The following is a 24315-nucleotide window of genomic DNA, read 5'->3' as shown; positions in this document are numbered from 1 at the left end:
ATGGTCACAAGAGCTCATTCAAATTTGGGAATGAAAGGACTGGGTCCTCCAATTTAACTGACTAATTCCTTAAGTACTCCATTTTAGGATATAAAAGCCTCCTAGTGCTATAAATATGCAGAAAAAGGAAGGAGATTGTTAATAGAGCTATTTACAAAACCTGAGTTCATGAAATGTTTCATTAAAGAAACAGACTATCTTATACTGTCTCTTAGCCAGAAATCATTTTCAATATGAAATCAGAGACAAAAAAAAAAACAAAAACTAATAGAAGACTTCTAGTGGTCAGAAACAAATGATGGAAGACATACTTAGGCAAATTCATCACCATTTCCAAACTCAGAAAAATTTAAATTGGGAGACTACCGACAAAGGAATTGATCTCTAAAGTCAAACAGTCAAGTCCTGACTTTTTCCACTTACCGTGTGTCCTCGGGCAAATTTCCTTTACTTTCCAGGCCTCCCTCAGTTTTCTCTCTGTGAAATGATGATCATAGTGATAATTTTTCTATCTATTTAAAATGATAAACACAGCAGTTCCTCTAACATTGTATGCCATACAATAAATGCTAAATTTGTTGCTAATCTGTTCAAATAAGCCTTTACCACAAGCAATGTTATATGGCGATTATATCACAATAAGCTACACTTTGACCCCATCAAGCCATCCCTCTTTTCCAAAACTTGCATATAAATCTATAATGCCTCAGTGGCTTGCCTCAGAATGGTCTCTGTTCCCTTCCTTCCTTCCTACTATCATTATTATTGTTGTCATTATTAGCATTATTATTTATGTATATGTGAGCATTATTATTTATGTATATGTGTGGTGCTGGGAATAAAACCCAGGGCCTTGAACGGTCCAAGCATGTGCTCCATCTCCGAGTTATACTCCCAGTCTACTTCATTTTTAAATCTCACCTTCATCCTATCTCCTCTCCTTTGAATATTTTTCCTATCACCTCTACCATCAGAGGTTGTCTTTTCAGTTTCTAGAGCATTTCGTATTGGAGTATGTACATCACACACTGAATTGTGAGCCTGCAATTCTTTCATTTGGAAATTTCTAGAACCAGGCTGTCCAACATGATAGCCACTAGTTTCACATGTCACTAGTGAGATTTAAATAAAAAATAATAATAAAAATAGGGGCTGGGTTGTGGCTCAGTGGTAGAGCACTTGCACTGGGCTCTAGCCTCAGCAACACATTAAATAAATAAATAAATAAATAAATAAATAAATAAATAAATGTATTGTGTCCTACAACTAACAAATTAAAAAAAATGCAGTTCTTTAGTTATATTACTTGCATTTCAAATACTTGAGAACCACATATAAGAGTAGTACATTGGGCCGTGCAGACGAGAACCTCTGCATCAGCATGGAATGTTTTATTGAACAGTACTATTCTAATCTATCCACCGGGACCAGGTCTTTTTCATTGGTTCAGCCTAACTCTAACTATGGTGAGTTTGTAAATGAATGACTATATTGACAAACACAGGTATGTTTACACATATCCTTTTGTCTGAATGAAAGGGGATTAATTATTCCCTAATGTTTAAACCTGCAAGAGAACACATTTATAAGATATGTAGCATGGAGGTCATTATTTAGCAGGCAGTGAATCCAGGAGTTGTTTAAGTCCAACCCCTTGCCTTCTGATAATTCATAACACATGGTCTGCCAGGAGACCACTATGGAGATTTTGTGTTAAGGGATATCACTAGTCCTACTTAGTAGTTGGGTTGGGTTTTATCTGCCTAGTCTTACCAAGTCTACTTACTCCTTAAATTCAGAACCAGAGTCTATCACTGTCATGTGAGAGTATGGAAATCACTTCTATGACATCTCTGACAAACTCAAGACAGGCCAACAGCACAGTCAACAGAAAACATCTCTCCCAAGGCCATACATAGGAGGACTGCAAAATCCCTCCTTTTATGGTTACCACTTTCTTGCCAATGACTTTCCTGCCCCTCCTTTTTACTCCTCCATCCTGAACAAAGATTCTTGAGATGCTCAATTACTAAACTGCTCCTGCTTCACGGTGCCACTTGATCCAGTGTTAATCCTCTCTTTCCAGGTTCCTCTTTAGAATCATTCATTGTGAGTCCAAACCTCTACCAAAAACCAAAAAAACAAAAAACTAAACCTTTATCTTGCTGAGATGCCCCACCGTCTGCCTGCTGTGCTCTTTCCCTTGCCTCATCAAGTTAATAAAACTAAGTATGGCTATAGGAGCACTCCTGCCTGAGGTCTTCCCCATGACCAAACTTAAGGACCAATCCTGTAAGGACTGTCACCTCACTCCAGAAAATTTCCCATAGCACAAAATAACAGGATGCTTTTTGCTCGTCTGATGTGTGTGTGCGTGTGTTACTAGGGATGGAACCCAGGATCTCATACATGCTAGGCAAGTGCTCTACCACTGAGCTACATCCCTAACACTTTTCATTTTTTTTTTTTTTTTTTTAATTTTGAGATAGGTTCTCGCTAAATTGCCCAATCTGGACTCAAACTTGTAATCCTCCTGTCTCAGCCTGCCAAGTGGCTGGGATTACAGACCCTTGCATCCAGCTTCTCATCTGATTTGATTTGATTTTTTTGGCACTGGGGATTAAAACCAGAGGTGTTTAACCACCGAACTATCTCCCCAGCACTTTTTAATTTTTTATATTGAGACAGGGCCTTGCTAAATTGCTGAGGCTGGTCTCAAACTTGCTATCCTCCTGCTTCAGCCTCCTGAGTTGCTGGGATTACAGGCATGCACACGGCACTTGGATGCTTATGTTATTTTTTTGTTTTGTTTTGTTTTGTTTTTGTTTTTTTGTTTTTTTAGTATCTTTTTTTTTTTTTTTTGCTTATGTTATTTTTGATCAAGAACTGTTTCTTAATTGGGCCTTAGAAAGGAATAAAGTACTCATCCATGCTCCTCCATGGATAAAGTTTGAAAACACTATGCTAAATGAAAGGAGCCAGACCCAAAATCCATTTATATGGATTATGCAAAACAGGCAAATCCACAGAGATGGAAGATATTGAAGGTTGCCAAGAACTTGGGAAAAGGCAGGAATGAGGAGTGACCGCTAATGGGTATAAGGTGTCTTACTGGATGATGAAAATGTTTGGAATTATACAGTGGTGATGGTGGCACAATCTTGTGAATATACCACAAACTGCCACACTATACTGAAAAGGGAGATTTTTGGTATGTAAATTAATTCAGTTTTTTAAAAAGGTTATATTTATGCCTTTGCTGGAGAGTACAGTTTTCTGAACAAGTGTCAGAGCCCGCTTTATCCTCCTTAAAAAGCATCAGTCATCAAGGAAGATGCAGTTTCATAGACAACTTTGCAGAATATTGCTTATTGATCCCAGTAGCACCTAACCAGCTTCCCAAATAAATGTTTCTACCTTGTCTTTATTCCTATTCATCCCTAGCTTGTTTCTCCCTCATTCTCTTGTATACACCTTTTTCTCTATAGCTCATCAGTTTTGTGTTTTCTGCAATTTTACCATAAATCTGCCCCAGCAAATTTTAACTCCTCAAGTATTGTTCTATAACTAAAACTGATGTACAAACCTAGCTTATCTAGTGTACTTGTTGCCACCATACCAAAATTACGTTTCCCAAGATAGTGTTGAGTGTTGAAGAGTTAAAGAGGAATGCTCAAGATGTGTTGGTATCAGAACAGGTCTAATGTACCAAACAGGACATATCAAGGTCTGTGTAACAGGGGATCCCTTTCAACTGGAATTAAAAATAGGAGCAGAACTTCCCTCAGAAAAGGCTTAAAACACTTCTTCTATTGTCACAGTGCATGAAGCACATTCATCTCACAGAGAAAAATGGCCAAGAGACCACTGACAAGAAAGAAGCACAAAATGGCAGGAACATTAACTGATAACATAGACACTAGTGCTGGACAAAGCACTATGGAAATCTAATGGGGGGATGGTATCTAAGACCATATTCACTAAAAAATGAGAACTTTTCTATGTTTCTATGACATGTTTTAAGACTCTGGAGCAAGGGATGGACATTCCCAGATAGAAGGCTTTGCAAGCTGGTGAGCTGCAACACCAAGAAGACAGAGTTCAGTCCCGATCTGACAGAGAATGCTCACAAGGTACTCATAGGCCACTTCTCAGAAAGGAAGAAACTGAAAATAACATCCCAATCCATCCAGTGTCCCTTACAGTTCATATTACATAAGTATTCAGTGTAAACTATGTAGACTGGCCATTCTTACTTCAGAGCATGAGTTTTATTATTCTTAATACAGCTTTTAGCCTTTTGGTGTCATTGTAATAGAGATACCTGCACACGTGGGATGTGGTGGTGGTTTCGGAGACCCCAGAAATTCATGATCCATTTGTCTTTCAGTAAGGTTTTATTCCCCAGTGAAATGCATACATTCAATTTTATGAGCGAGGTCTAGGGAACAATCTGCTTCATAATTTTGTCTAAGGTTGCCATGATTCCCAATTTCATCATGTTTCTTAGTACACAGGCATCATGTGTGCCCTACTTTCTGGTAATATGGGTTCCTCTCTTCCTTTCTCCTTTAGCAGAAAGTAAATATTTATTTATAAATAAATAAATAAAAAAGAACAGTTGGGCACAGTGGTTAGGACATAGTTGCAGTCCAGTCACTTGGAAAGTGGAAGCAGGAAGATCACTTGAGCCTAGGAGTTTGAGGCCAGTCTGGGCAAAAGAGCAAGACCCTGTCTCAAGTACTTTATCATGGTGACACAGACATTGTGTGTCCAACCTGGAAATGTTCCAGATGTCTTGAATATGGGAGGTTGTTTTGGTTTGGACGTGAGGTGTCCCCCAAAAACTCACGTGTGAGACAATGCAAGAAGGTTCAAAGGAGAAATGATTGGGTTGTAAGAGTCTTAACCCAATCAGTGATTTAATCCCCTGATAAGGATTAACTGAGTGGTAAATGAAATGGTGGGGTGTGGCTGGAGGAGGTGGGAATTGAGGCGTGGCTTTGGATATGTATTTGTATCTGGCAAGTGGAGTCTCCCTCTGCTTCCTGATTGTAAGGTGGGCTGGTTCTCTCTGCCACACTCTTCTGCCATGATGTTCTCCCCCACCTAGAGACCTGAGGTATGGAGCCAGACTAAGACCTCTGACACTATGAGCCCGCAAATAAACTTTTCCTCCTCTACAATTGTTTTAGATCCTTCAGTTACAGCAGCAAAATAGCTGACTAAAACACGGAGTAAATGATGAGTCAGGGAAGACATCACCAAAGAGATAACCTGGAGTTGATCTGAGATAGGTACTCACCAGACAGACATGTTTGTGTGGAGCAGAGGTGGGGAGAATACCCCAGGTGAGCACAAAGAACAGTGTGGTGCCTGTGATTTTGCTGAAAGGTGAGGATGCTTGGGTTTCAGGAATAGCGGAGCAAGTCCTCTTTGGAGTTAGGATATAGCTTTGGACATACAGGAAATGGAACAGAGCCATAATATGATGTGTGACCTGACTGAAGAATAGGACAGATAGAATAGTGGTCTGGGAATCATTTTAGTTGATGACATCAGTAGAATGAATATTGAGAACTATGTTTAGAAAACTCCTACCAGACAAATGTTGCTTATTATAATCTACTTTCAAAAGGGAAAGTCTTGTTACATAAGTGACAGCTAATAATGTTGGCTTGTACTGTCTGCTAAGCGTTATAGGTCTTGAGTCTATAGTAAAGGTCAACATAAAGTTTAAATGGTCTATCTTAAATGAACTTTGATTTTGGGGAAAAAAAACATCTAAACTATGATTTAGAAAAAGGAAGTGGAGCCATATATTCAGTAGTTAAGGATTAGATAAGCATTTATACAAGTTATATTTTTAAAGTAATAACATTTATATTAGAGCTTTGTGATGGCAGAGTAAAACTGATTTAAATATCAAAAACAGGACTCACCATTTCATCAACAAAAAAGCTTGCTTGCTTGAAAAACAAAGGTTAAAAAACTTATTTTATCCTTGGGAGGTATACAGTTCTACCATTAGTATTCAGTGTAGCCCTGCACTCTCTTATTTTGGCCACATCTGGGAGGTAATTAAAATGATTCATTTGGGTGTTGAATGAAGAAGTAGGATAGGAAACCAGGTATTCATGGTATTGTAGTCTCTTTAGAAACACTTCAAGGCCAAAGCACACTCCACATTTTCCATTTCCCAGAAGCCAGGTAGCAGCATAGCTTTTCTTAGTGATCACAAAATAGAACAGTAGCAAGTCACTAGTAAACTGAACAGCTGCATCTGTTTCAGTCACCCCAGTTAGTGAGCGGTTGGTTCTGAGTGAAGTAACTCTGACAGAGCCCTTTTTGCATTTTCTATAAACTCTATGCATTGTTAACATTGCCTTTATAATTCTGGAGATAGTAAGCAGCAAACAAGAATGTAGCCTGTTGCTATGGCACTGAGGTACCACCATCAAAAGTCATCTGTGAATAAACATACAATTCTGATACATAACAGAAAAATACACAGAAAACACAATCCGGGTTATCACATAACACAGAAAAAACAATCCAGGTTATCACAGTGACTATACTTTTGTCTTTCAAACAAACATGAATTTCCCCCACCTCCTATGCTAACTCAAGGGCAAGACTGAATGCAAAGGAAACTGGAATCAACTTATACCAAATAATTATTTAAGCTAATATCTGTAAATGATAATTTACATTCTATTCAAATAGGTACATAAATGAGTCTAGTGTGGTGGCAGGAGCCTGGCATGGTGGCACTATCTGTAATCCCAGCAACTCAGGAGACTGACACAGAAAGAGATCAGGTCAAAACCAGCCTCAGCAACTCAGCAAGGCCCTAAGCAACCTAATGAGACCCTGTCTCTAAATAAAAACAAAAAGGGCCAGGGATTTGCTCCGTGATTAAGCACTCTTAGGTTCAATCCCTGGTACAAAAAAAAAAAAAAAAAAAAAAAGAAAGAAAAGGAAGAAATAAGCCCTTTGGCATTTCTCAAGGCTGAGCTTCCCTTCAATCATTAATAGCCAGTACTGACTCCGACTCCTCCCTGCAGAGGAGTGGTCCTTGGACCCAAAGCAGCAATCTGACTGCAGCTCTGCATTGGACAAATGCACTCACACCAGAAAAGAGGGGCCAAGAGAGCTCCACCCCACAGTCAGACACATTTGCCCCAAGCAGAAGAAAGACCACAACTCTTTCCTCCACACCCACCCCGATCCCTGGATAGTCTCCTTGCTCGTCTCCAAGGAAAACCTTTTTGGATTATTTTCAGCTAACAAAACCCAAAATGTCTTATAACCATCCCCCCCCCACAAAAAAAGAATAAAAAGGGAACAACATTAAATTGATTTTTAATGTTAAAAGTCATTTTAACTTAAAATGTTAAATGGAATCAACCGACACAAAATAATTATTTAAGCCAATATCAGTAAAATGGTAATTTACATTTTCTAAGGTTAAGTTCATGTTGATATTCTTTTCTCCTTATCCCCAGGCTGCTAAAACCTATTATAGACTCTTTCTCTACTTCCCCAGAGTTAGCAACTCTACCCAAACGAAAAGATGGTGACTTTTAACTCTTATGCTTGATATAGAAATATATTCAACAGCAGTATCCTCTTGTTAAATGTAGGAGTGAGTCATAAAATACTTACTTGGCTGTTGCAAGGAACAAAAACATTATGTCTGTGTTTTAAATTAAAATTAATATTTAATAAGATAAGAAAAATGGCAAGGAGAAACAGATGACAGAGCTGAATATGAATGTATGATAACAGACAACTGCAAGTTTGAGGTCATTTGTTATAGAATATACATTGAAAAATGAATATCACCAATGACAACAAACATATGCTCCTGAATAACAAAAGACTTCTCCCAGACAAGTTGTTGTTGGCATTTACAGAGTGCCAGTAGTGTGATGGAGGGTGTAGTTCTTTAGAACAACGTGTACAAATTCTTGGTCTATGTTCTGGTATGGAAAAAACAGCACATACAACTGATTAAATGATCTATTTTATTTCTTTTCTGGTTTTGAAACAGACAAAAATGAAAAACACATACCAAATAAAAATGTCTTGATTCTATGAGAGGAGCAAATCATTTCAGAAAGCATGGTACCAACAGGTCTTATAGCAGGCTAGGTGAAATACTTCTATCATATGCAATCATTAGAGAACTAAATGATTAGAATTAGATTATAAAATGTCACTTATAATGTGTTAACACCCTAGGTTAACATCCTGGGTTCAGTGTTAACAGCCACCCTAAGTTTAACCCACTTCACCAGGGCTATGTTGCTCTGACGGCGACTGTAATCCTCAGAATTAACTGCTTCCTGGTAAGCCATTCCATTCTTTCTATTTAAGGTCAAATCTCTAAAAAAGTTTAAACAAAACGCACTTGAAGAGCTAAGAGTGGTTAACAGGCTAGGTGGTACCAAAGGATAATGTCACCTTCTTAAGTTCATGGACCAACATGCTAAGCAAGATTTGCCAAAACCACTTTATTTGGATACTCATTTCAGAACCTAATAAATATGTGTTTTGAGTTACATACTCCACATATTTGAAAGTCATGAGACCTTGGGGCAAGTTACTTAACTTCTTAGAGTCTATTTCCACATCTGAAAAATGAGGTTAACAATACTACCACATAGGATGGTTGTAAAGATTAAGTAAGATAGCATACGTGACATGCTTTGTAACAGGGCTCAGTAAATATTTTTGCTGCTGCTCCATATCCTCAGACTTGACCAGGTATGCATTATCTTTTGCCTGAACTCTCAGGTTCAAGGGACTTACTTCTTGAAAGTCTCATTGTGTTCATTTTTCTCCCTAAATTAATCTTATACATGAAAATTATTTTCGAAGGTGTCATTTCCATTCTATGACACCTTCTTCCTTCCTGCTCAAATCTCTTCACCCTACAGAACAAATAACAGCTAATTTTTTTTTGTTCTGGTCTCACTTCAAGACACAAACAAATCCCATTTCCTTTAAGTGTTCATTCAAGTCAAAGAGATCTTATAATCAAGTCCATTATAGAATATCCAAACTGCTATATGAGCTTATCAAGACAGTTAACAGCCTAAACCAGCATTACTCAAAGTGTAGTCCATGGACCAGAGTTAGTACTTGATCAGACAAGTACAGGACAGCAATTTATAAGAGTAATTTTATGTCTGTCAAATCTAATATTAAAAATTGGGGGTTGTATTTTATCTTTTAAATTTCATTTTTCTAGTTATTATGTTTATTGTATTTTATGAAATTATTGCTCTACCTCATTTGAAAAGAACATCAACTGATTTCCTTATCAGATAATTTGAGAAGCACTGCACTAACACATGCCTTGCTCTACTGAACACTGTCTTCCTAGGTTCCCAGAGCCCAACTAGTCTCCCCTGGCCAAAATGGCAGTTCCAGATAACTAAAAGAACATACTCTACCTCAGTAACAGTAACAAACAAAATCATCTAATTATATACATGTATTCACTGTAATTTTGCTCACTGGAATTTTGCTAGATGACAACTTACTACGGCATGGAATTTGACATAGAGATGGTACGTTTTGGTCCCCTTCCAGGCATTCCCCAAGTTTTCACTCATCATTTTACTTTATTTTTTCTTTGTTTGCAGTGCTGGGCATCAAATCCAGGGCCTTGCACATGCTAGGTAAGCACTCTACCACTGAGCTACACCCCCAGCCCCATTCACTATTTTATTGAAATGCTTTAGTTAGAAATTAACTTCAGAAAGTAGACTAAAAACATAAAAAGAAAAACTTTTCAGGAACTTTGGACCAGCAACCCTGCAAGGTTTGGAGATATCTCTAAGGTCAACAATGCTAGGCCGAGATCTTTATGGTTTTCTCTGTAAAAATAGCCCTGTTTGATAAATATTTCCCTATATGCACATTGCAAAGTTATATTTGTGGAACACATATAAATATACATATAACCACATTAAGTATGTATGTGTATATGTAAAATACACAAATTTATTCATGTACATTTGTAGCTCTACTTGCCAGCGTGGGGATGCTTCATCATATCAAATTAAAGAAAAGCCATCAATACACTGTTTTTATAGAATTATGTACACACACACAGTTATAAATATACATTTCTAATAAATAAAAACAGATATATAAAAAAGGAAAATATTTAAATAAGTGCTCCTATACCATGAACCCCAAGGAGGGCATTATGAGAAAGTTTCAGTTGACTTATGCTTTTTTTGGGGGGGGGGGGGGGGGGTGTTAAGGATTGAACCCAGGGCCTTGTGCTTGCAAGACAAGCACTCTACCAACTAAGCTATATCCCCAGCCCTAACTTATACTTTTATTAGTAGTTTAGAATTATCAACATTATCTCCTTATCTATAAAAGGAGGTTAACAGTGACTTCCACATGAATTATCAACCCCAGTGCCCTGGTACAGAGCACTCTCAATAGGTTTCTGTTAGGAGCTTTTGATGAACTACTCCCAGTCAAGAGCACAAAAATGTCTACTACTTAAGTTTCTTCTACCTTGAGTAGGAAATTTAATTTAGCAAACATATTTAAACACGCTACATATACAAAAGAATTGGCAAGGAGGTGAGGATGGACCACTATTAACAACACACAGTGCCTGGACTCAAGGAACTTCAAACTAAAGGGAACATAATACAAGTACACAAATAACTATTATACAAAGTGGCATCAAGTAGGTGCTGTGAGAGGTTTATAAGCCTCTTTATGCAGAAATTCAAATATCATCTCACATCTAGTTGGGATAGGGTTTATGGAAGTGTATTTGAAGAGAGCTGAGACAATGGATAAGACATCAACACCTAATAGCATCACATGAAGAAAGAAGAAATGAGCACACACAAATACAAACTCATTAATTTATTGCCCATAAACTTCCTCCTTGATGTCTATATGGCTATTACACCAAAATCTATTACTTCATTTGTGAAAGTTATAAACTTCACCACTGGACTATATTCTGTTAACTCAAAAAGTAAGTATCAGAAATCAGATTTCAAACATAAGGAAAAGGACAGTATACTCAAAGAAATTTAAATATACATTTATAGTATTAACAAGGTTCTTTAATTATAAAACACTAACATCAAATTTTTTTAGGTTTACCAGAGGTGAAAAAGTCCAGAGCTATGTTAAAAAGTGAAAGATAACAAGTCAAAACAGAACATATAAGTGTCCCCTAGGAGTCCTCAGATGCTTGGGGAGGTGAGCAACTTACTTAATTGAGTAAGTCAGTCCACTCTCTTTAATAAAATGAGCTCTTCCTACAGGCTGGAGAACTTGTGTACATTAGGGTCATAATAAAATAAAGCTCTGCATAATCCCCTCTATCTGACACTTGAATGTGGCAGATACTCCAAGCTTTCTTCTATCTGTCAGCTTCTGAGTGAATGCAAGTCATAAGCATCATAGTAAAAAAAAAAAAAAAAAAGCTACCAAGTCCAAGAAATGGAATTGTTTAAGAATAAAAAAAAGCTATATATGTATAATTAATAATATATGTAATTAATTATATATACTTATATATACTTATAAATGGAATATGTATATATGTTCCAAGAGTTGTTTCTTAACTTGGAGTTTAGAAATTACACATTTTCAATTAAGTTTTTGTTAGTGGTAATTATCACTTGCTACATATTGCAAATATTCCCCTTGTTTTTTATGCTTTAACCCATCAAACATCTGTCAATGTAGTGGAAGAACATGGGCTTTTGAGAATCAGATAGGTGCAGGTTTTCACAGAAAGTACAGTTGTACCTGAGAGTAGTAGGAGAGGAGGCCAATGTGGGCAGGAATTGTAGACTTAATCCAAATACCAAGAGTCCTGGGAATATAATTATTACTGTGAAGCAGCATTTATTGAGTGCTTACCAGGTACTTCATAACAATTCTCTCATTTATCCTCACAACATACTGATGACACAGGCACACATGTAACCCTATTTTATATATAAGAAAACTAGGATAGAGAAAAACATATTCATATTAACAGAGTTCTTCCTTTTCTTTCAGGACTAATGTCAGTGATAACCCTGCCTTTTGAGAGAACAAGAAAGGCAGAATCAAAAGGTTCTACTTTGGTGCCCAAAGAAACCACATAAAACAGATGCTTGAAATATACAAATTTAATACAATTCCTATCAAGATCCCAGGTGACTTATTAGCTAAAATTGGCATGTTCATTCTAAAATTCACACAGAAGTGCAAGGGACCAAAAGTAGTCAAAATAATCTTCAAATAGAACAAAGTAGGAAGACTTCCAAATTTAAAACTTAACACAAAGCTACACCAATCGAGACTGCTACTGGCATACAAACAGACATATAAATCAGTGGAATGCAAATAAGAGTTGAGAGAAAAAAACTTTATCCTTTAGTCAATTGATTTTTGATAAGGGTGCCAAGATAGCTCAATTGGGAAAGAAAAGTCTTTTTAACACATGACACTAAAACAACTAGATATCCAAATGAAAAGAATGAATTGAGACACATACCTTATACTATACATAAAGATTTACTAAAAATCAGTCATAGACATAAATGTAAGAGCTAAAACTATTTATAGTTAATTTTTTGAAGAATATGTAGGTATAAATCTCTATGACCTTGAATAAGGCAATCTTAAATAGAACCCAAAAAGCATAAGTGACAAAATAAAAACCAGATAACTGGATATCATTGAAATTAAAAACTTCTATACTACAAAGGACACCATCAAGACAATCAACAGGCAACACAGGCTAGGGCATATTTCCTAGATGTTGAGAATTTCTGGTGTCTTCTCCAGAGTGCCCATTCACTTGGACAAGGAGTGATTCAATAATGTAATTAAAAATCTAATTTTTGGTTTAAAAGATGGTTTCTCAGCATGTATCTGGTAAAACATAGCTGTAAATCAATGATAAGATACTCCAGTACAATTACTTAGGATAAACAGGCATTAGGAATCTGACCTAACTTAAAGTGGGTACTATAGTCCAACCTAAAATGGATACTCCTCCATTAGGAAATTTTAAATAGAGTAAAAACACCAGGAGAGTGCTACTGTCTTTCGGCAAGAGAATATATCTTTTGTTTTATTTCAGAGAATTCCTGCCTTTCTTCACTTCTTCAAATCAGTATACCTGATAATTAGTGGTAAAATATCAGAAGTCATCATGTAGAATAACATAAAAATAACATAAAAGATAATAACCATCAGGTGTGTGTCCCAGCAACTCTGGAGTCTGAGGCAGGAGGATTGCAAGTTCAAGACCAGCCTTGGCTACTTAAGGAAGAGGCCCTATCTCAAAATAAAAATAAAAAGGACTGAGGATATAGCTCAGTGGTAAAGCAGCACTGAGTTCAATCCACAGTCCAAAAAAAAGTAATAGAAATTCCACATATGTGGAATTTTCTGAAGTAAATCAAAAGAAAATTATATATGACCCAATTTGTGGTGTTGGGGTTGTGGCTCAATGGTAGAGCACTTGCCTAGCAAGTGTGAGGCAGTGGGTTTGATTCTCAGCACCATATAAAAATAAATAAAAATAAAGGTTCATCTACAACCAAAAAAATTATATTAATTATGTAAATATATAAATTATATAACTATATACAATTTGTTTTGCTCTGAAGTTAAGTTCAAGAGCAATAGAAGCTTTCTAGGAATTCATCCTAAGTAGATTATTACAGGGGTTGGGGGCAGGCAGAAACAAAATGTATAAAGTTATGCAATTACATATTATTTTTAGAAGTAGAAATTTTGAAAGTCTAAAACTCAAACCTAGAGAAATGAGTAACTAATATATGACACATAAATTATGTGAGTACTATGTAACTTCCAACAACACATACAACATGGAAAAATGGCTAAGATACTATTTTATAATCACAAGACTCAATGATATCATGCACATTATACATGCATATAACTATGCAAAAAATATGTAATCATATAAACAAGAATAGAAAAAGGCAAGGAAAAAATATATTATGAAAGTGGAATTCCATGTGATGTTTTGTAAGATGAGAGGAAGAATTGGAGGAGATATGTGACAATTAAACATTAATTAATTAATTTTAATTTGTTTTCATAGGTCTAAACCTGCTGACATCAAATGTGTTCACAATAAACTTTAGAATGAACAAAGATTTGTGATATAATGATTGAGCTTTTGGCTGGGGATAGTGGAAAAATTTTTAACAATTTTGTCGACTTGTAACTTACATTTCATAAAACATACCCATTGTAGGTGTATATTTCAATAGTTTTTTACGAACTTGCAGAATGATGCAACCATCACCACAATTCAGTTTTAGAGCATTTCCACATTTCCATCAGCCCAAAAAGTTCTCTCATGCTTATTCATAGCCAATCCTCATCTGTATTCTCATGGATCTGTTTTCCATCTCTATAAACATAATTGTATTTTGGACAGAAAAAGATGAAAAGGAATCACATGCTTATGTATTCACATAGTAAAGTCAAAATGAACATGTACCAGAATTATGTGCAGGTTCATTTATAGGCAATATTAATACAATTTTCAAAAAACAGTTTTCTGAAGTTTTTGACCAATTAGCTTCAATTACCTAGAAAGAAGATTATTTTTACTTTCCTTTTAAGTATGAGAATTTCACATAAATGTAGCAGATTGTGCAAATGCATTTACCTTCACTGCCAACCAAAACTCAACTAAATGTATAGTAAAGGCTTCTTTAAAGGTATGAAATAACAAGGACAAAAGAGCAGCAAAGGGAACACCAACAAAATGCATCAAATCAAAAAAAATGGACAAGCAATAGTTGACCTTGCAGAACCAGAAAATTGAATCCTAATGTAGCAGCAGGAGAAGCTTAGAAACAACCAGATTTACCCAGTAAACCACTTTCCCTGAAAAGGCAACATCAGGTCAGGTTTCACATATGGGAATAAAGGTAAGGTTAGAAACAGGGAGTGGGGACCGGGGACGTAACTCAGTGGTAGACTGCTTGCCTGGCAGGCATGAGGCCCTGGACTTGTCAATCCTGGGCTCAATCCCCAGTACTGAAGAAAAAAAAAAAAAAATCAGTTAACTCTCCAGATCCCTTTCCCCAACCCAAGCAGGCAACTACATCCCTCTTATTTTACAGAAAGCTGGACAGGCACAGTTGAAGATGGGGGTGCCATTCTGCAAATAAGGACACTAGGTTAACACTGTATGCCTTGAAAACTGAATCTACCCACCTCTTTTCAACTCAGCTCCCAGAAAAGGTAACCAGTCCTACAACCATAGAGACAGGAAGTTATAAGATTTTTCTATGTAGAATCCAACAAGCAAGAAAGACTTAACACACTGACTGGACATTTCTCCACAGGTGACAAGCTTCATGGTGGGATCAGAATTTCTTATCAGCTTTACTGGGTACTGGCATTAAAGAAGAGCAGACAACCAGGATTATCAGAAAACTAAAAAGTATCTCAGACATAGTACATACAAACTCAAATAAAAAACCAAAAAGCAACCTGAAGAAAATAAGAGAATCTGCAGGGAGAAAAAAGTGTTTACACATTTATTTCATTAATATATTCAGGGACAGAAAAGAAAAATTACACACATATTAAACAATAACATGTAAACAGAAAACATATAGTTTTTAAATGAGTTGAAAACATGTCTACACAAACATCTTGTACATAAATGTTTATGGCAGCTTTATTCAAAATTGCCAAAACCAGAGGCAACCAAGATGTCCTCCAGCAGATAAATGGATAAACTGTAGTAGAACCATACAGTGGAATATATTATTCAGTGATAAAGAGTTATCAAGTCACAAAAAGATAGCAGGAATCTTAAATGCATATTGTTAAATAAAAAAAATGTAAAGCCTACCTATCAAATATGCCAATTACATCATGTGTCATGTGTCACTTATGACAATGATGTTCTGACAAATGCATCATTAGGTGATTCCATCATTGTGTGAACATCACAAAGTGTACTTATACAAACTAAGATAGCTCAGATATTACTAAGGAATATAATCCTTTGGGACCATAGTTATATGGGCAGACCTCCAGTAACTGGAACATCACATAACTGTATATGACATTCTGGAAAAGGCAAAACTAAGGACACAGTAAAAAGATCTATGGTTGTCCAAGACCTGCAGGGAGGGAAAGAGGGATGAATTGGTGGGTTCACAGGATTTTTAGGGCAGTATATGATAATGGGGGATAGATGATTTTATACATTTGTCAAAACCAATAGAACATACAACACATAGTGAATGCTAATACAAACTATGAACTTCAGTTAATAATGAAGTACCAATATTCATTCATCAATTATAACAATTTTACCACACTAATGCAAGATGTTAATAATAGAAACTGGTAGTGCAAGAGGGGGTATAGGAAAGTCCCTTGTACTTTCCACTATATTTTTCTGCAAACCTAACAGTGATCTAAAAATAGTCTATTAACAACAAAAAAAAGGACATGTCCTTTTTAAAAAGTCTGCTAAATTAGCAATGAAATGGTTATATTTCAGAAGGAACTATAAATTGGAAGGATCATTTCACAAATCATTAAGATAATACATATCTAAAAAGTACAACCTTCAACTGGGCAATTTTATTTTTAGAACTCTATCCTAAAAAAATTTACAAAGTATAGTGGGGAAGGATCCATAAGTACCAAGTAAAAAATTGGATCTCATTTAAATTATCAAGGATAAGTGGTTAAAATATGGTATATCATTAAAGATATTAGGCTGTTATAAAAATTATAATAATGATTATTTTAGTAACCTCACAGAAAAACATCCATAAGAAAATGGATGTTTTCAAAAGAACACAAAATTACACATAGTTACAATACTGAAAAAAAAAATTCCTGCAAAAAACTGTGTGAAACTTATGGCATTGTAGGTGTCTTTTTTCTCTATTTCCCAACCTTTCTAAAATGTTATATTTTTTTCAACTAGAGAAGGGGTTTGAAGTGATGAAGAAAACTGCAATTTAAAAGTAATTTAATATAAATATCAGATTTGGAGATGTCCTAATGATATTTTTAACCCTTTGGAAGATTTAAACTGTGAATGTTTGTTTTTTTGTGATAACATATTTGTCAGACAAATTAGAGAAACATGGAATTGGCTATAGATAACATTACTTCATAGGACACACAGAGTTGTATAAGAACTATTGTTATTCTAATGTAATGGACTACTGTAATATTCATTAATTTCAAATTTCCAAGTCTTGAATTGATTTTTAAAGTAAAACATTATTTTGATATTAAGATGATCTGAATTTGAAAAATAGTTGGTTTCTGGACTGAGTTTGGCACACATTTTTTAAAAAATTTGATTGCTACTTTATGAATTCAAACCTTGGTTATGCAAATCATAATCTTTCTGCTTTATGATATAATGTGACTGGTGTCTATTTCTTAATTTTATAGTTGGTGTTATGGGTTGATCAAGGATGAGTGTTCTGATTTAAACATTTTTAAAACACTTGATGTGAGAACATTTTACACCCAGAACAAGTTACACTGAGTGTTCTTCGTACCACCAAGTGCCCAACTCTCAGGGACTAAGCTTAAGTGTGCTAAGTGCTAAATGTAAAAATTTCAGTGTGTAATACTAAACTTCACATTTTAAGGAGATACTTAGTATCCTACAATTTATAAGCTTAGATGATTTTATTGCTAAATAAAAAGTCATCTGTCATAGCTACATCCATTTAAACAGGCCTCATGAGTTTTTGTTGTGTTTTATCAACAAGTGTGGTAAGAACATCTTTGGTGCTTTATCTTTCAGCCAGTATTTCAGACACACTTCATTTCAGAGGACAATCCACCAAATATTTATGAATTCTGTTGGCAACACTTCAATCCAAAGTAAGTTTCATCCTTTCTTGTTTTCACACGTTTATTGAGAAAACTTGTTGTACTAGACACTCCAAATACAGAGATGAAACATGTAGTTCCTGCCCTCAAGAAATTCAAGATGGAATTGGTTAGAAAAGCAAGTCACAGTACTGTGGTACCGTGGTTCACATGGTACGACAGGCACAGCATAGACTGGCAAGGGAGAGGGAGAGAGGGTTGCATTTTGGCTGTTCAGTTTGAGACGACATTAGAACATTTAGATGTGGGGCTATCTGAGCAGGAACATGATGGAGGAGTCTACGAAAAGGTCTAGGCTAGGAATAGAGATTTGTGACTTGTTAGTTAAGAGATGATGGGATTGCCTAGGAAAAGTGTGTCGAGGGACAGAAAAAGGGACAAAGGAGAGAATTCTATTTCAGGGGTGGGAATATGAGTAACAGCCTACAAAACTCTTGAAGAAAAATAAAAGAGGAAAACCAGAAGAGAATAGTATCAAGGACAACAAAAAGGTAGTTTTAACAATGAGATAATAGTCCACTGTATGGCAATTTCAAATGAGTCAAAGAGGACAGGGATGGAGGGGTACACCCAGTGGTTGTACTGGCAGGTTGGCCAGGACAGCTTCGCAACCCTCACAGGACAACTCCTATGGCACTGCATGAGGAACTGGTGAAAAGTGGCGAGCCTGTGTCCAAACCCCTGGGCTGTGAGGGCAGGAGAGATGTGCAGGACAGTCGTGAGGAGTGTAGGGTCCAAAGAAATATGAAAAGAACTTCCTTTTATTTATTTCTTTCTTCCACCTCTTTCTCTTTCTCTCTTCTTTCTTCTTCCCTCCCTTCCTTCCTTTCTTATAAAAAGAATAGAGAGGACCTAGTTTATAAGTTGCAGGAAAGACAACATTTGAGAGACAAAACGTTGGCAATATGGCACAGAGAAGGTATCGTGAATGGATTCCTCACTCAGAGGAACAAGAGAGGTTAGGATCCAGTTCTCACTGCACAAAGGCCTCCATATTCTCTGTGAAGTACAAGATGAGAGAATTTTTAGAGAGCTAGGAAGGGGTGATGGAACAAGGGAGCTGAAGTGAAAGAGAAAAATTAGGCTGGCCAGCTCTTAGAAGCCACTGGAGACGAGCTGATTTGGAATCATGTTAGATTTCAAAAGAAGATTCCCAGAAGACCATGAACGTAGCCATACTACCCTTTGCTCTGGTTGTGTGAATTCACCTAACAAAAGTGGGTAATCTGGGTGTAAGAATAGAGAAGAGTAGATGATTGCAGCATCAGGAGTTAATAAAAGTCAGAAAACATGTTTTGAAAAAAACCTGAGGACCCTAAGGTTTGTTTACCATAGAAAGAGCAGTGCAGCAGAAGGGACAGGTAGAAAGGACAGTAGGAAAATAGAAACCATGAGGGGAAATGCTCAAGAAAGGACAGATGCCTTCAGGCACTCACATTCACATATAATAATCCAACCAAAGATGAATTCAATATAAAACAAGACAGGCATGGGAGAGGAGCCATAAGAGTCCATGTGGCCCATTCTCCTGCTGCTGAAGAGGACCACCAAAAGCCCTTCTAAAGAGAAGGGCCTCGATGGGCACGGTGGTACACACCCGTAATCCCAGGGGCTCAGGAGGCTGATGCAGGAAGATTGCAAGTTCAAAGCCAGCCTCAGCGACTTAGCAAGGCCCTAAGCAACCTAGCAAGACCCTGTCTCAGAATAAAAAATAAGAATGACTGGGGATTTGGCTTAGGGGTTAAGCACCCTGGGTTCAATTCCTGGTACAAAAAAAAAAAAAAAAAGAGCGAGAGAGAGGGAGGAGACAGACAGACAGACAGACAAAGAAGAAACTCTATGTTATCTTTTAAGACTACCACAAGTGGATAATCCTCTATATCAGAAATCAGGGAACCTTTTTCTGTAAAGGGCCAGATAGTAACATTGCCGGCTTCAGTGTCACACTCAACTCTTGCCATTTTATCTCAAGAGTAACCACACAAAATATGCAAATGAATAAACATGACCACAATCCAATAATACTTCATTTTTAAAATAAGATGGTAGACTGGATTTGGCCAAGGATAACTCTGTCAACCTCTCCCTAGACCTTTTTTTTTTTTTTTTTTTAAGATTTTTAAAGGATTTGTTATTTTTTGTTGATTGTAAAATATTAAAACTTTGTCTTACTACATTCATTGACAAATTTTTTTCTTTTTTTTTTTGATATTTTGTTTTGGATATTTGGAAAAAATGTAAAACTAAATAAGTGCATGTGCATGTAGTCAAATCTATCAATTCCTTTCCCTTGTTTTTGGCTTTACAGCCATGGTTAGAATATTATAAACATAGTACTTTTCACCAAGATGGCACTGAAAGCTAAGAAGGAAGCTCCTGCCCCTTCCAAAGCTGAAGCCAAAGCAAAAGCTTTGAAGGCCAAGAAGGCAGTGTTGAAGGGTGTCCACAGTCATAAAAAGAAGAAGATTCGCATATCATCTACCTTCCGGAGACCCAAGACGTTGCGGCTCCTGGGGAGCCCAGATATCCTCAAGAGCACCCCAGGAGAAACAAGCTTGACCACCATGCCATCATCAAGTCCCCCTGACCACTGAGCCAGCCGTGAAGAAGACTGAAGACAGCAACACACTTGTGTTCTTTGTGGCTGTCAAGGCCAACAAACACCAGATCAAACAGGCTGTAAAGAAGCTCTATGACACTGATGTGGCCAAGGTTAACACCCTGATCAGGCCTGATGGAGAGAAGAAGGCATACGCTCGACCGGCTCCTGATTATGATGCTTTGGATGCTGCCAACAAAATTGGGATCATCTAAATAGAGTTCAGCTGTCTAATTCTAAATATACCCTTTGTTTTTTCAACCTAAAATAAATAAACAAACAAACATAGTCTCTGACTTTGTATTCCTAGAACTAATAGAGGTAGCATGTGTGTGTGATAGATAAGAACACAGACTCTGGACATTTTCTTTTTTTTTTTTCTTCATTGTTGTTACATGTGTGGTGTTTTTTTAAATTTAAAAATAAAATATTATTTACTGTATCTATTTATGGCCATGCCTCACTTAACCAGAGTGGCATATTCTGAGAAATGCATTGTTGGGCAATCACATGGCTGTGTTAACATCATAGAGTATACTTTCACAAATCTAGATGCTGCAGATCAATCTTGGTGTGGCCTCTCAGCACAATCACAAGATGCAGTAAACATGAGATATGGCAAACATGAGATTTGTGAGATTGTTGCCAGTGTAACACAGCACAATGTTTTACAGTTAACTTTATTTAATAAGAGTAAAATCTAAAATAATGATAAATACATAAACCAGTAATGTATCATTTATTATAAAGTATTAAGTGCTTTACAAAATTGTATGCACTATAATTTATAACACTGGCAGTGCAACAGGTTTGTTTACACCAGCTTTATCACAGCATAAGAGTAATGTGCTATGCTGTGATATCTCAACAGCTACAATGTCATTAAGCCATAGGAATTTTTCAGCTCCATTATAATCATATGGAACACTGTCATACATGCAGTTCACTGAATGAAACATTGTATGTTGCATAACTATAATTGGAATTTGCCACAGCCTCATTTTGTGTCAATGCAAAATTCATATGTTGAAATCCTAACCCCCAAGGTGGTGTTATTAGGAGATAGGGCCTTTGGGAGGTACTTAGGCCATGAGGGTGGAGACCTCATGAATAAGATTAGTGCTTTTACAAAAGAGGCTCCAGAGGGTTCCCCTATTCCTTTATAGCTAAAAAGCACTGTCCATGAACCAGGAATCAGGCACCTTGAGTTTATATTTACCATCCTCTGGAGTGATAAGAAATAAATGTTTCACGTTTATAAGCTACCCCATTTATGGTACTTTTGCTTCTAGCAGCCCTAAGGGACTAAGATGATATTTATATATTTTATTCCAAAATGATGGCTAAAGAGTCAGGCTAGAACGCTTATTATATGCTGCCATCTGAAATAGTAAATTTTCTGGGTATGGTGGTACATGCCTACAATCCCAGCTACTTGAAAAGATGAAACAGGAAGATCACAGTTCAAGGCTAGTCTTAGCAACTTAGCAAGACCCTGTCTCAAAGTTAAAAATAAAAAGGTTGGGGAAGTAGCTCAGTGGTATAGCACCCCTGGGTTCACACACCAGTAATGCAAAAAATAAAATAGTAAGTTCTTTATTTCTCCTTTTTAAATCACACAAGTTATTTGCCTTTTTTTTTTTTTTTTTTTTTTTTTTAATGCAAAAAAGCAAAGGTCCAATGCCTTAACATGGCTGAAGAGGCCCATGAGATCTGGCCTGTGTCTGTCCCTCACCTTTCCCCAGCCCCCAAAACCTGGTGCCCTGGCCCTCTTAGTCACTTCCCCTTGTCAAGCACTTCCCCTCTGAGACTACATACTTTCTGAAACTCTCTTCCTAACACATCATCTAGATTTGTTTCACTCTCCCTTTTCATCTCCATATACAATACCTCCTCAAAAACATACTTAAATCTCCAAGACAAATTATGTACTCTCAGTTACTCTTTTCCTTTGCAGCCCTCACTCCAATTACAGAATCATCTAGTTATATAATCACAGACCAGTGTTGATTATTATTGCCTTCTATTTGAGTAGGAATGTTGGCTGAATGAATAAAAAGTAGTTAAGGGGGCTGGAGTAGTAGCTCAGAGGTAGAGCACTTGCCTAGCATTTGTGAGGCACTGGGTTCGATTCTCAGAACTGCATATAAATAAATAAATACAATAAAGGTTCATCAACAACTAAAAAAATATTTTAAAAAAGTAGTTAAGGATTACAAATATTACTAATGGAATAAAAACCTCACATTCTTCACAGATGTGAAATTTAAGGTCACCCAAACTGAAATGAATGTTTGCATGTTTCTTCTACTTCTGAAAAAATTTAAGATCTTTGACTCATAATCACTTGAATACAACTAGATGATACTAAATATTACCACAATTAATGTTGATTATTTGTGAGCCAGTTCAAATTATCACTTATGCTACAGAGAAAAATATTTTTTATGAAAATTCTTTAAATCAAAATTTTCATAAGTTTAAAACTCCTTTTAATTTGAAGTTTTACTATTGTCTATACATTTATTCATGCACTTACACATTTAATCATGAATTCAACTATGTATTTATTACCACATTAGCATTAAGACCTGGTGACTCAATTTGACCCAGTTATCCCATTCCTTGGCATATACCCAAAGAACTTAAAATCAGCATACTATAGTGACGCAACCACAGCAATGTTTATAAGCAGCTCAATTTACAACAGCCAAGCTATGGAACCAACCTAGGTGCCCTTCAACAGATGAATGGATAAAGAAAATGTGACACATATACACAATGGAATATTACTTAGTCATAAAGAAGAATGAAATTATGGCATTTGCTGAAAATGGATGGAACTGGAGACTATCATGCTAAGTGATATCCCCAAAAACCAAAGATCAAATATTATCTCTGATATGCGGATGCTAACTCACAATAAGATGGAGCGGGGGAGGGGGGCGGATAGAAAGTCACTGAATTAGACAAAGGGGAATAAAGGGAAGGGAGTGGGATGGAAATAGGAAAGGCAGTAGAATGAATCAGACATAACCTTCCTATGTTCTTATATGAATACATGATCAGTGTAATGCCACATCAGGTACAACCACAAAAATGGGAAGTTATACTCCATGTATGTATGATACGTCACAATATGTTCTACTGTCATGTATAACTAAAAAGAACAAATGAAAAATTAAAATAATAAAATAAAAAAAGACCTAGTGATTGAAAGATGAATTGCAAATAGTCTTGGCCTCTGAGAGTTTTGAGCCAAGTGAGATACATGCCGACAAGTTAATGTAGCTAAAGAACAGCACAATATAGAGGTAAGTGTAGTGGGCTTCTTATTGTCTGGAGAGGTCAAAGAAGGGTTTTTAGAAATGATATGCTTGAAACTTTACCAGTTATATTTTAAAATTTATGAAAAGGAACATGAGGTGAAACATATATATATCAAAAGATAGTAAATCAGGTTGTGGTTGTAGCTAGTGGCAGAGCCCTTGCCTTGCATGCATGAGGCACTGGGTAAAATCCTCAGCACCACATAAATAAATAAATAAAGGTATTGTGTCCATCTACAACTATAAACAAAAAGTTTTTTTTAAAAAAAGATAATAAATCCCATTCATTTATAACTTCTTAGGAAAGTCACCTTTCACATTTGTAGGTAACTTTTATCCATGTTGTTGACTGTCTTCAATGATCAATTTCACTCAGCTGCAGTGTGACAGAGGCTGGCTAGATGCTCACCAAATCTATTTCCTCTCCCTGGAGACATGAGCACACATTTCCTTGTT

At 36.3% G+C, this 24315-nt stretch overlaps 1 protein-coding gene and 1 pseudogene across 12 annotated transcripts in view; one reads left to right on the top strand and one right to left on the bottom strand.

The window, feature by feature from the left end:
* The window catches only part of GREB1L (GREB1 like retinoic acid receptor coactivator), a 255134-nt gene that overhangs the window by 201425 nt on the left and 29394 nt on the right, over positions 1-24315 (bottom strand). The window lies entirely within an intron of this gene.
* The window catches only part of LOC306642533 (large ribosomal subunit protein uL23-like), a 48449-nt pseudogene continuing 27001 nt past the window's right edge, over positions 2868-24315 (top strand). Inside the window, exon 1 of the transcript XR_013766867.1 lies at positions 2868-23990. The product of XR_013766867.1 is annotated as a large ribosomal subunit protein uL23-like (transcript). The remainder of the gene's footprint in view (positions 23991-24315) is intronic.

This window comes from Sciurus vulgaris (assembly GCF_902686455.1).
Source record: "Sciurus vulgaris genome assembly, chromosome: 13".
Taxonomy (NCBI): domain Eukaryota; kingdom Metazoa; phylum Chordata; class Mammalia; order Rodentia; family Sciuridae; genus Sciurus; species Sciurus vulgaris.
Note: the sequence above shows the minus strand (reverse complement) of the source record. Positions and strands in the feature narration are given on the sequence as shown.